Source organism: Macaca nemestrina, chromosome 3 (genome assembly GCF_043159975.1).
Source record: "Macaca nemestrina isolate mMacNem1 chromosome 3, mMacNem.hap1, whole genome shotgun sequence".
In the NCBI taxonomy this organism is placed as follows: Eukaryota; Metazoa; Chordata; class Mammalia; order Primates; family Cercopithecidae; genus Macaca; species Macaca nemestrina.
Genome location: NC_092127.1, coordinates 187,149,323 through 187,162,759, shown reverse-complemented (window position 1 = coordinate 187,162,759; position 13,437 = coordinate 187,149,323). Strand labels below are relative to the sequence as shown.

The following is a 13,437-nucleotide window of genomic DNA, read 5'->3' as shown; positions in this document are numbered from 1 at the left end:
TCAGGACTTGGCCGAGTGTCTTTACCTCTGAAGAGAACTGAGGACCAAACCCTTCTGCAAGTAGATGAGGAACAGCTGCCTTATTTTTCGTAGGGCCCATACACTGATACCTTTGTGCCAGGACCCTGTTTCTAGGGTCATCTCAGGTTAGCACTAAGGGAAGGATTTCATTGGTCTACCTTGAAGATCAGAGAGCAAAGGGAGTCTCCTCTCATGCCTGTGTACTGATGTGTCCTCACTATTAATGAAGTGACCCATATCTGCTTCAAACTCCAGTTTCTCTTAGAAAGTTTAGCAGATGATACTCTTGAATCACCCCTTATCTTGTAATGAGCAGGCATTCTTGGTGAGAGATTGATATCTTTGGTAGTTTCTCAAGTCACTGGTAGGTGCAGCATCTTGGAAGCCCACTCAAAGGAGGTGAAGGACTGATAGAACACATGGTGCTGGAAGCATCTGCCTTTCTCTTTTGATGCCTTTAGTCCGAGGCTTTCACAAACGCATGGAACAATCTTGGTCACCTTAAAAACAGCACCTTGCCCTCTGGGAAAGAAGGGCTCAGTCTCTGATCAAAGGAACAGAATTCTGGTATCCCTATTCCCATGGTGTGGGGAGTGGTGGGTCTGCCAGTCTCCTTGGGTCACAAGTGTGAGCTGGGGCTCTGATGTGGAAGCAGCTACTGGTCTTACATTCCTGGTCTAGGACTCTTTGAGGTCTGTACTGGACATCGTTTTTTGGGCTAGGTGGTTCTGACATTTGGAACAGAGGTAGCTATAAGGGAGGGTAGAGAATATTCCAAATGGGGGGAGGGAACTTTGTCAGCCATCAGTGAGACTTAACCAGCCTCTTGTGATACTATGCTCACCTGCAACTAATGAGCAGAAACCTCATGGTCCACTCCGAGATGTGAGTGTATAGTCTGTCTAAAACAGAAATGGTGAGGATGCTGCCTGCTGTTCTAGTGAACCCACTAGGTTGCCAAGGGGGAAAGCAACCTTTTGATAAATATTCCCATCTTTTTACATTGTCTGGAATAATTGGTGTGTGACTGGTGTCATAACTGGTGGCAGAATTCAGTGGCGAAGTTATATAGGCCTATTGGATACTTTGTTGGAAGATCTTTAATTTTATCAGTTTCATTCATAGAAAATCCAAATAATACCCTCTTTTGGAAATTTCAGTTCATGATGTTTATGCTCATATTTCAAATTGATTCATTCTTGCCATTTTCATCTCAGGCAGAGGTGCTTACCTGAGGACTTCTAACTGGGCATTGTCTTGGCCATTATTGGCCTTCAGTGGGGATTCATCCTCTTAGCTGCAGGGTCGTACAGGTTTGTACTCCTTTATTCCTGACAAGGTTTGACTAGTACGGCACATACCCTGATACCATGTCTGGAGACCTGATTCCAGATCACCATATTGATCTAAGAAGGTATGGGATGGACAGGGAGACCTTGATCTAAGTGTGAATAAGGTGTTTAGTGCCCTGGTGTGGGACTAGGAATCACTTGACAGGAAAGTTTGCATATCCTTAAATTTGGGTATATGTTTAAGGAAAGTACACACCAGCTGGGTGCAATGGGTCATGCCTATAATCCTGGCACTTTGGGAGGCCAAGGCGGGTGGATCATGAGGTCAGGAGTCCAAGACCAGCCTGACCAACATAGTGAAACCCTGTCTCTACTAAAAATACAAAATTAGCCAGACATGGTGGTGCATGTCTATAATCCCAGCTACTTTGGAGGCTAAGGCAGGAGAATTGCTTGAACCTGGGAGGTGGAGGTTGCAGTGAGCTGAGATCACACCAGTGCACTCCAGCCTGGGCAACAAGAGCAAAACTGTCAAAAATAAATAACTATAAACATGTATATAAATTGTATATAAATATAAATGTATATAAATATAAATGTGTGTGTGTATGTGTGTGTGTATGTATACAAATACATATAAATTGGACGAAGTGGCATGCACCTGTAGTCCCAGCTACTTGAGAGGTTGAAGCAGGAGAGTTGCTTTAACCCAGGAGGCAGAGGTTGCAGTGAGCCGAGATCATGCCTTTGCACTCCAGCCTGGGTGACAGAGCAAGTCTCCAAAAAAAGTGTCCCACTAGAGAGGGGTGGTGAAGGGAGGACCCTCACTAGGTCCTGGAGTGTGCTGAGCTTCAAGTCGGGGTAAGTGGGAGCTTAGAAAGTTTTGGGGGGTGATGCTACAACTGTGTCTTACCCTGAGCTTTGCTTCAAATCTGAAAATATTCCAGTGAAATGGAGTCTCATAGAATGATTTGGGAGACAGTTGAGAAGCCTTCATTCATAGAGTGGTTTTGGTGGAAGGCTTTAAAATTTGGGGGGTAGAGAAGCTGTATATTCTAACACAGTTTATATGAGACTTGGCAGGTTGTGTTTTTCAGGCATTTATGCAAATAATTTTGAAATTTTAATTGAATAAATCTCCTTAAATTTTATCCTAACATCCTAACCTAGATACATTAAAAAGACAGGTCCTAGTTTACATTCTTGATATAAGTAACTTTGATTTTTTTTTTCCTTTAAGTCTGGCCAATGAAAAAATGGAAGTAATAGCTTGGGTTGGATCGCTGAATTCAGAATCTGAAATGTGGACTTTAGGCAACTACTTTATTTGGAGGTAATCCCAGGGAGCTCAGGAGGGAGCGGTGAATGTGAGATGGGGTGGGATGAACAGCCAGTGAGGGGCACAGCATTGAGCTGGTCACTTCTAGGCTGATGGCAGCTGAGCTCCACTGGGAATACAGGTGTATGTAGAATGCATCTCAGACAGTCCCTCAGGGTGGAAGAGAGTCCGGTCATCTGTCTACCAACTTTTTCAAATTCTTTGTAGTTACATCTCTCCCAAGGCATCATTACCCCTCTGCAGACATGTGACTTTGCATAGACACAAATGGATCCAGAGGCAGGTGATATGGCATGAGGCAACAGTTTTTACAGTAGAATGTCACCATCTGGTTTCCCTGTCTCAGCAGAAGAGGGATGGGATCTCCTACCTTTGGGATGTTTGATCCCTCCAAACTTCATATTAAAATTTGCCTCTATGTTGAAGGTGGACCTAATGGGAGGTGTGTGAGTGATGAAAGTGGATTTCTCATGAGTAAATTAATGCCCTATTTGTAGGTAGGGAGTGAATCCTTGCTCTGTTAGTTTCTGCCAGAGCCAATCGGCAACAGAAGCCTGGCATCACCCCCTGGATTTCTTGCTGCTTTCCTCATCGTGTAATCACTGCACATGCCGGCTCTCCTACTCCTGCCTTAGGTGGAAGCAGGCTGAGGCCCTCATGAGAAGCTGAGCAGATGCCAGTACCACGCTGCATGTGCATTCAGCAGAACCATGAGCCAAAAAAAACACATAAAATAACCAGCCTCAGGAATTCCTTCATAGCAACATACCGTGGACTAGGACAGTCTCAGTGTTTGACTGCAGCAAGTAGCTCCCTGCTCCGTCTTCCTGTGGTGGGGACTTCTACCTCTCCTGGGAGGAGATTTTTACATAGCTCTGACTCCTGTTTAGGCATGTTCCCATCTCTGCCTTCTTCACTGCCTGCTCGAATTAAATGCTTCAGGATGCAAACCTTTGACAATGTATGGAATTTAAAGGATGACTTGTATTCTAAATTTTAATGCTTTCTCCAAAAACGGTGTGTGTCTGTCTGTAAAATTTACCTACATCATATGTCAGATCTACTTTTTCTGCCATGAATTAATGTAAGATAAACCTTGTAGAAATATTCTGCAACTCTCATGCTTCACTGGGAAGTCAAGTACATCGGATTTCCACCCTAGTGTGAATATTTTAATATGTTAACTGTTGCGTTTTATTGGCAAAAAACTACAATTTAAGGGAAAATATGATCTGAAGTGCTAACACTTAGTTTTGTTAAGGTATTCTTTTTTCCAGTCTTTGAACTCTAAGAACTGTCTACATCTCATTTGAATGTGAATGATCAATGTACTTCTTTTTTAGTGAAAAGAACTTATTCTTTCCTATGTCCTACTTTCTTTAGCTGCCATGGATTCTAGGAAGCCTATCAAAGTTCACACTATTCTCTCATGTAAAAATGCCAGAGATTGAATGAGAAGGAAGAATGAGATGTTTGAAACCCTCCTTATTGTAGTCCCTGGCCATCCTCACTCAGGTTCCTGGGTCACACACTGCTGCCTTGAGTGGAAGGTACTGCCCCATGTACTTGGCTTTAACTCTGCCCACCTCTGTGTTGAGGTATTTGATCCCATCAGCTCAGCCTTGCGGGACATAGCCTTCGTCATGCTTTGACCTTGGTCTGATGCTCTTGATCCTTCCATATGAAGGTCCGTCTCAAGACAAGGTTATTTGGGATGGTCCAGATAGGGTTTCTCATCACCTAACTGTTCTGGTGGATGTATTTATACCCCCAAGGAAGTTCCAGGGGATGTAGATTACAAGGCAAGATTTATTGTGGGCCTGGTTCACCATGGTTTTCCCCCTGGGCTACACATCAATGGTTCTCAGATCTCAGGCTTCCAACTATTTCTGCCAAGACTCTTTGGATGGTGAAGAACTGGGGGGCAAGAGTCCAGAAGTGTTGTGCTCAGGGCTAACATTTGACAGACCTCACGTCTGACAAAGTGCTTTCCCTTCTCCCCTAATCTCAGGCTGAGCTCCACATGTAGGGAATAGTTAAATGACTGGGAGGTCTTGATGCAGGCGTGTCCTTTGTGCTACCGGCCCTGATTTTCTTTGAAATGAGTTGGTTGAAAGTAAACTAAAAGATTTGTCCATGTAGAAAAACAGTTTTTGAACAAATTCATGGGGGTAAATATGTATAGTGGTCAAGTCAGGGTATTTAGGATGTCTGTGACTGAAGTACAATATATTCTTAACTATAGTCATCCTACTCTAGCAAACGCAAATTTATTCCATCTAATTGTATGTACTCTTTAACCTACTCCTCTTCATCCTCATCCTTCTACTCACCTTTCCCAGTCTCTCTTCTCTTCTCTATCTTTAGGAAAACATATTGCTTCATGTGTTCTCATGATGTAGAATCAATATCTGTAGGCTTCTGGCCTCCTAAAAAGTCACAGGGACGGTTATGGTAGGTGTCATGAGCAACTTATCTCATGGAGTGGTTTTCCCTTTTGCTGTCCTCTTTAAAAGTTGATGGGTTCCATCATGAAATTGTTAAATCCGAAATCTTGGAGTTCTTCTGGATTAAATGTTTTCTTGAAAGACAAAATAGACTGTATTTAGTATTTCCAAATATCATGAAGAGTATAGTATTCTTCAGGTTTAACTAGATTGAGAGTATAGCACTGTGTATGTACCTGATGTTTTTATAGTCCTCTAATGAGTAATTTGATGTTCTGAATTCTCAATTGAATCTATATAAATCTACATTCTAATTAAGGATAAAGTTTTGTACTAGCAGAAGTAAACTATTTTATCAATACATAATACAGAGAAGAACTGGTCCATTACCTATTGCTGTTCCCCTCTGATGACATCTGTAACTTAGTTAAATTAGTTGTCTTAGCAGAGAAGCGTCCATAAGCATTTGAACCACACATTCAGGGCCATGGAGGGTGCCCTGAATCCAAATGCCTGAAAATCTTAACTCTTTACTTATGCTTTGGGGTACAGGAGGAGGGAGGTGTTTGAATGATTGATGCAAATTCACTTTGTTCTCTTCTCTTCCTCCTTTTAGTTTTTGTGGTTTTTGGTCATCACGAAATCTTTGCAATCTTTGCAATCTTTGCAATCTTCAGTCATATTCTATTTATCCCATATATTTTTACATAGTACCATATTTTTGCTAAATTCATTTTATAACTTTACATTCTTCAGTTGGGTAATATCAGATCTTATATAGGAGGATATTGATTATGTATCTACATATCTTAATTTTTAAAAATTTTTTTGAGTATGAGATTTTTTTTAATAGCATCCTTAAGGTGACTACTCTTGTTGTCCTTTGGGTTTTTATAGTGGCTATTTGATTTGCATATATATTGACTTGTTCTCTTCCTGCCATTCTCAAATTTTAGTTACGATGTCTTTGAGTTAAGATGTTCTCACTGCTCTGACTGAGGGTGTGTTTTAATGCATATTTTTGTATTTCCTTATCTTGCCCTGTAAAGGATGGCAAACATCTAGGGAAAAAAATACAAGTTTGAAAAAACAAATTAATCTTGTGGAGCAGATATCATTTGATATCTCAAAGTTGCTTGGTGGGGACAAAGCTTCACTCATCATGGCCTTTCTTAACTTATGTGCTGGAAACTGAAGAACATTGTGATGCATTGCGTCTGTGTTGTCATCCTCCAGTCTTGCCTAGAGGAGGTGCACTGCCTAGGAAACCATTTTCCTAGGCAGAGGGGAGGAGGACAGCAAGCTGGGCGTGAGAATGAGATGGGGCATGATGCCCCAGACTGAGTACAAAATGTGTACAATTTAGGGTGGAACAACATGCCTAAGGGAAATTAAATGTTGGTGGACTTGGAAGAACTAATTTGTCACACTTATATTACAAACTACAAGCTTATCACGTACAAATCCTCAAGAAGCAGGGTGTAGTGAATATTTTGTTCTTAGGATCTCCAGGTTTTGGGTTGAAATCTACTGTCTGAGAGTTGATCCCTTCTTGGATCCTGCATTTTCATTGGCCTGTCCAGATCTGGCATGAGAATTTCTCAAGTGTTTCTGACTGTGTTCTTAGGTTTTACATTTGAAGCACTAGTGGGAAGCAGCACATTTAAGGTTAAAACATCAATATTTTTCATGTTTAAGTATCAGTTTCTGATGAGTCTCAACAGGCCTGTGATCTGAAATATAATCTGTAGGAAACAGGGCAAATTGTCACCAAGAGAAGATAACCATTGTTGATTCACAAGCCGGGCACAGTGGCTTATGCCTGTAATCCCAGCACTTTGGGAGGCTGAGGCAGGGTTGAGTCCAGTGAAAACACTTTGTCATGAGAACTGTTTTTCTGTGACTATTCAGTGACAATGCGTAAGGTTATTAGAACACTCTTGCCCAAAAACTCATATTTAAGACCTTCCTCTCCTTTTGATACCCAGAACTCATGGGACCTTCAGGTCTAACTCAAGGTTCCTCAATGGAGAAATGCATTCCAAAATTCTACCTTTCCTTGTGCTTGCCCTAAGCAATTCATTTCTCACACAATCATGTATGTTATTAATATGCCCAATAATTTTCTTTAGAAGTTTGAATTCTCATGTAGTTACTATTTTAGGAGGACAAAATTTTGAAGAGTCCTGTTTGAATTGTATTAGTCCCCTTCTTTTCTCTGTACCTTCTCTCTCTGCCATTCTCGTTTGGGGGAAAAAAATGGAAGTTTTATTTTTTGGTATCCTCAAGTTTTACAAAAATAGACTTTTGAAGTCTATTTTTCCATTTGTGTTGGGTATCCATGCCCTTCATTTTTTTACAGGCTTTCTTGCATTATTTAATAATCTGCATTTTTCTAAATACCTGGAACTTTTGTTAATCTAACTTGAACCCACCTTTATTAAGACTTTGTTTTACTCTTGTTGTCTTTTCATTCTTTTTTTTTTTTTTTTTTTTTTTTTTTTTTTTTTTTTTTTCTTTTTTGAGACGGAGTCTCGCTCTGTCGCCCAGGCTGGAGTGCAGTGGCCAGATCTCAGCTCACTGCAAGCTCCGCCTCCCGGGTTCACGCCATTCTCCTGCCTCAGCCTCCCGAGTAGCTGGGACTACAGGCGCCGCCACCTCGCCCGGCTAGTTTTTTGTAGTTTTTAGTAGAGACGGGGTTTCACCGGGTTAGCCAGGATGGTCTCGATCTCCTGACCTCGTGATCCGCCCGTCTCGGCCTCCCAAAGTGCTGGGATTGATTACATGTCTTTTCATTCTTTCTGTAAAACTGCTTCACCTGCATTTTCAATATTCTATGAAGTACTTTTATTAACTATGTGATTTCCAAAATTTTTCTATCTTCTTAATATATGCCCAAAATATAAACATGCAACCTAATGGTCTCTTTGTCAAAGTTTACAACAATATCACAATAGCTTCCTAAAAATAGAAAATTTATGTTACCATGCAACTTCAGAGCTATTTATAAACATCTAGTAGGGAAGGCTATCAAGTTGCATGTTGATATCCCCCAGCCTCAATAGCACTCTAAGTTTTGAAACAGATAAATGAGGAGCAGCAAAAATCAAGTTATATTGAATCTATTTGGGATACTTCACTGAGGTAAGCTCAGCTTAAGGGTAAACTGGGAGCCAAGAAAAACTGGCTAGTTTCTGCTGTTGTTCTCAATCACCTGATGGCTGTGCATAATTTAGAAATTTGGGTGAGCAGGCTCTCAACATGAAGACAAATGTGGGCAGGTTGTTGTTTGTTTTTTAAAATAGGAAAGGATCAATCCTTGGGTGTTAGTCTGTTTAGGCTCACATATACCCAAGAAAGGTACCTGGATTACAGACCTTTCTCAGAGGTTTCCACGTTGAAGAACAGTGCCAGTTCATCTCCGATGGGACATTTTGGGGAGAAATAATTCTAGGATACTAGAATTGTCTTCCCTAGGTAAGGTATAGGGTTGTACAAATTGATCTACATTACAGGAAATGGAGACTCGGCAAGTTTTGGAGAGCCCCACATAGGTGTAGTAGTCATCATGAGATGCAGAATCCCATGATGAATTCCAAAACAGAGGTACCAGCTTCTCTGTTGCTCAGTGTTGGAAGACTAGGGTGTATCAGAGTCCTAGGTGTGCAACATTCCAGGGCTCGGGGGACAAACATTTGCAGCTGTGGATAGTAGGACTGCTTCCTCCTTCACTCAAGCTAACTTGATGTTGCTTATGGTGGCCATTGTTGAAGTTGTGTTGCTGGGTTCTCAGTTGGATGTGACAGTTCTTGAACTACTGAATCAAGTTAGAGAGTCAGTTTCTCCAGGTAGCCCAATTTGATTACATGATCTTGCTGAACATTGTTCAGTGCTCTTCAGCTATTAAGACTGCACAGCCCCGATGGGCACACTTTGGCTTTGCTGATGTGATACTTTTGGAAATACAATACTTCAACCACCTGGGTCACTTCTAAGTTTCTGTTATGCCTCAATTTACCCTGTTTCACTTGACCTTTGGAAGCTGTCGCTTTCTTATACCTCAGATGTTCTTCCAGATGGCCTTCCATAAGCAGCGAAAAGTGGATTCTTCACTATGGTCACTGGCTAACTAAAGATGGTGTTGGGGAACTCTTGCCATGGTAGGCAGAATTCTGTGATGACATCGTAATCTGTCACCTGATGTTTAGGACCTTAACTAGGCCATGTCACATGACAGGGGTGAAGGGATTTTGCAGATGTAATTAAGACCCCAAATCAGTTAAGGTAAACAAGATTATTTTGAATGAGACTGACTTAATCAGAAGACCTTTAAAAGAGATCTTGGGCTTCCTGTAAAGTCAGAGATCAGTGTGTACAGAGATTCTCTCCCTTTCTGACTTAGCTTAATCACGAGGAAATTTTGCCAAAAACCCGAGGGATCTTGGAGGTGGACTCTCTCTCCCTAGTCAAGCTTCCAGATGAGAATGGAGTCATGCTGCAGTGCAAGCAGGCATGGCCAGGCTGGGGCCCCAGGAGAGTCTAGCGACAATGTTGAGATCAGGCTGGCCCTCATCTCATAGGCAGGATCACCTGGCATCATTTAGGTTGGACAATCCCCCTATGGCTAAAGTCTCCTGGGGGCGGGGGCAAGGTGAGCCTTGGGGAATGGGTGTCCCTGGCTGTGCTCCACTATAGATACTCCTGCAACAAATCCTTTGGAATCCACACAGCCTGGAGTTCTGCCCCTACCGCCTCTCTAGGTGGCGCTCCCTGCTAGCTCAAGGATCTGTTGAAGGTGGGGGTTCTCCTCCTGCCCACATTTCAGAAGTCCATGCCAAGAGGGGGTCACTCCTTGCTTGTTCGAATCATCCCATTCCCAGGAGTCATTAAGGGGGCAGCAGTGAGTCCTGGTACACAGTGGTCCTGTGCAGGTTTTCCCAACTTCCTTCCGCTTCAGCCCAGCATCTGTGTCTGCTTGCCATCCCCTTTGACACCTGCCTGCTGAAGATCTGCTCGGTATGCACCAGTCTTCCCGATGTCCCTGTCCCTCAGTGACACATTTTCCAACTGACTGCATCTAGTTGACCACCTTGTCTGATTGCCTGGCTTCCGGGGTGTTCTTTGTCTTTGTAGATCTCACGGTACCTGCTCGTCACAAGACAAAGTGGCTGCCTCAGAGCAGCCTGGGCCATCTGAAAGTATGGCTGCTGTCTCTTTGCTACTTATATTCCAAGGCTCTTTACTTGGTTCTAGACAGGTGGTCAAGTCTGGCTTAGCAATAGCAAGACCATTTCCCAGATTTTGGGGTGTCCTGATGTCCTTTGTATCTCCCAGCACCTACAGGCCACAGGGCAACAGAAGCTGTGGCAAAGTCACCTGGGCCTCCCACAGCAGAAGACACAGAGCAGAGAAGATGGGAACCGAGCCTGGTTCATGGGTGCAAGGAGAGCAGATGTGGCTTTCTTTTTATCTCATGTGCGATAGAAATGTCTTACATGGATAGAAAAACTGACTTGTCTCCAAATGCATGTTACTAATATAGTAGATAAAAATAACAGGAACCAGAAAACCTCCCCTAAGGTGACACGAGCCTGTTAGTCTATTTGGAACAAAAAACTTCTATTTCCATAACTTGAAGGCATACCTACCTTCACAAAACACAAAGTGTTCAATACAAATAGTTCTATGTTTGTACTTACTCTCAATTTGTAATAGATTAAGGGGAAACCCAAAAGGAAAAGATTTTGATAATTTTCCTTACTGGAAAAACCTAATTCTGCACACAGTGTTTTTAAGTGCTTTCCAGGAAAGAATACTAGGTTGGGTCCTCAGCGTCTTGCCTGTGAGATCATGCTTTGTATGCTAAGGCAGGTAGGGTGGGCAGCTGGGGATGAAGGTGTTGAGGGAGGAGTAGGGTGGGTCAGCTCAGCCAGGAGCGTCCCTGGCTCCCTATGGGACTTTCCTAGTGAAAACACTGACCTTTTCCCCTTGAGATCTTTACATCACATGTTTTCAAGGTATACGTGAGACTTGGTGAGAATTTGGTGAGAATTTTAGCAGTGCCTCCACTTCCCTCCCTCCCTGGGGCCCCCAGGATTTCAAGACCTTGAGGGGGAAAGGTCATGGAAAATAATAAATAATCATGGGTATTGGATATATTAGCCAACTTACTTTTGTGTCCATGAGAAACTCTCCAGGGGTCCTAGAGGTGAAGCAAGCAAGCCAGCATAGAATCGGGACCCTCCTAGTCCAAATCTCAGGCCCAGGTTTGGAAGTGGGTATGTCAAGGTTTCCTCACACCTGCTTACCTGGCTGGATGAACTTCACAGGCCCACTGGCCCACCTACTGTGGGCCTTGATTCCGTGAGACCACTCCTATAACTGTGGACTCATTCACTGCTAAGGGTGTTACCATTTCACTATTTTTAAGTGATACAGATGTTTCATCCACTTCTTTCAGGTATGACATTGAACAATAGAAAACCAAGATGCCTGACTAGAAAAATGGAAATTCAATACTGACTTAGTCACAGCCATATCCTAAGGAAACATAATGTTCATTTTTGAAATTCTGGATTAACCATACTATGGAAGCCCATAGGCTTCCATACCACAAGGCCTGCTGGCCCCATTGCAAATGGCTTCTTGGTCAAAAGCTGACCCACTGGAGTCTCCCCCATGGGAAGAGGAATGTGAGTCTTCTAAGATAAACTCGAAGTGCTTGAGAAGGCAGAATCAGTTTTGTTTCTGCTTCTCTCCCACTTGACCTGTCTGGGTTCTGAGAGGCCAAGGCACATTAAAGGGGCAAGAATTTTAAGAGAAAATAAGGTAAAATAGGGAGTGGAGTAGAAGGACACCACACAGCAGTTTAAAGTCTGACCAGGGAAGTATAAGCAAATTTCATCAAGTCCACTTGGGAGGACTGAGCTCCAGTTGACCATCAGAGGAGGCTGCCTCCGGGACCATCCTGCCTCAGTATCCTCACAGGGCTCAGTCGTTGGCTGGAGTAGACCGCAGGAGGTGTGATCTCACAGCTCAGGACTTCAGAGCAAGGCATCTCATGTCTTCCATCAACGATGGGTCCCCATAGTAGAGCTTGGAGACACATAGCCCTGAGAACCCACCATCAGCCACATCTAGGTATCAAACCAGTTTAAGGAGCAGCTCTTCTGTGGCTGTCATGGATGGCTTACTGTGAGGAGGACTTAAAAGATCAAGATCAACCACAGCCTCCATGGCTGCAGTTTACCTGTGGTTGCAACTGGAATTTTTCTTTTCTATGGCTGTTCTAAATTCCCCCACCCTCAGCAGGTGTCAGTGCTTCTTGGTCTGACATGCCTGATATCTTCCCAGCCCTAAGAAGTCAAGCCCTTTGCAATATGTCTGGCACAGTTGAATAAAAAGGCAACCAAGTAGATCACCTGAGTTCTGCACTTACTGTGTTGTGATAATTTCCCTTAAGCATTTTATATGATGAAAAGCCATTTGCATTTACTATTCTATGAAATGTCTGGTCATAAGCTTTTTGATTTATAGGTGTTGCTTATATACTACCAAGTCACTTATTTGGGTTGCAGATATTTCCCTTAGCTTGTTTTCCTTCGTTTTTACTGTTTATTGTAGACAGGTGTTTTTTAAAGACCTGAAAATTTCACCACTTGAAAATGTGTGCCTTCTGAATTCTCTCATAATTAAAAAGCCTTTCTCAATTTATATATTAAAATTTCTGCTTACTTTAGTACTTTTGGCTTTTTATGATTAAAATATTTGATAACTGAAACTACATGTTCTCACTTCCAAGTGGGAGCTAAACATTGAATCCATGAGAACTGAAAGATGGCAACAGACACTGGGGATTAGATAGGAGGGGAGGGGAGGGGACTGTGGGTTGAAGAACCCCATGTTGGACACTACGCTCATTGCCTGGGTAACGGATTGTTGGGACCCCAAGCCTCAGCATCATGCAATATAGCCAGGTTAGGTCCATGACTACACCAAAGTGTCAAGCCCAGGGTCAGGTTCTAGTCTATGCTGCGCTCTGGAAGGAGTGGGTGGATGAGCAGAAAGAACACTCAGGCCGTAGGCAGGTGAATACGGTTTTATTTGGCAGCAGCTTTTTTACACAGCTTACTCACACTAGCTTTTTTATACTGTCCACCCTGTCTCAGCTGCTTAGTCTGGAAGCTCCCCTTAGCAGCCGGCTCTCCCTTGCCTTTAGCGTCAGAAGCTTACACTTTTTTTCTCTTTGGGCACAAGCTGTGTCCTGGCTCACCACTGTCCAGATGGACAGCTTTGGCTCGCGCTCTCTGGGCAGCAGCGCACCCATGTCAAGCGATGT

General features: G+C 43.0%; 2 long non-coding RNA genes across 10 annotated transcripts in view; one reads left to right on the top strand and one right to left on the bottom strand.

The window, feature by feature from the left end:
* LOC105487956 (uncharacterized) overlaps nt 1–13,437 on the top strand; it is a 322,232-nt gene that overhangs the window by 245,131 nt on the left and 63,664 nt on the right. The window lies entirely within an intron of this gene.
* On the bottom strand, nt 4,444–5,063 carry LOC139362456 (uncharacterized). Its single transcript, XR_011621547.1, has 2 exons — nt 4,986–5,063; nt 4,444–4,569 (listed from the first exon to the last, which is right to left on the bottom strand). It is a non-coding gene; the product is annotated as an uncharacterized lncRNA (long non-coding RNA).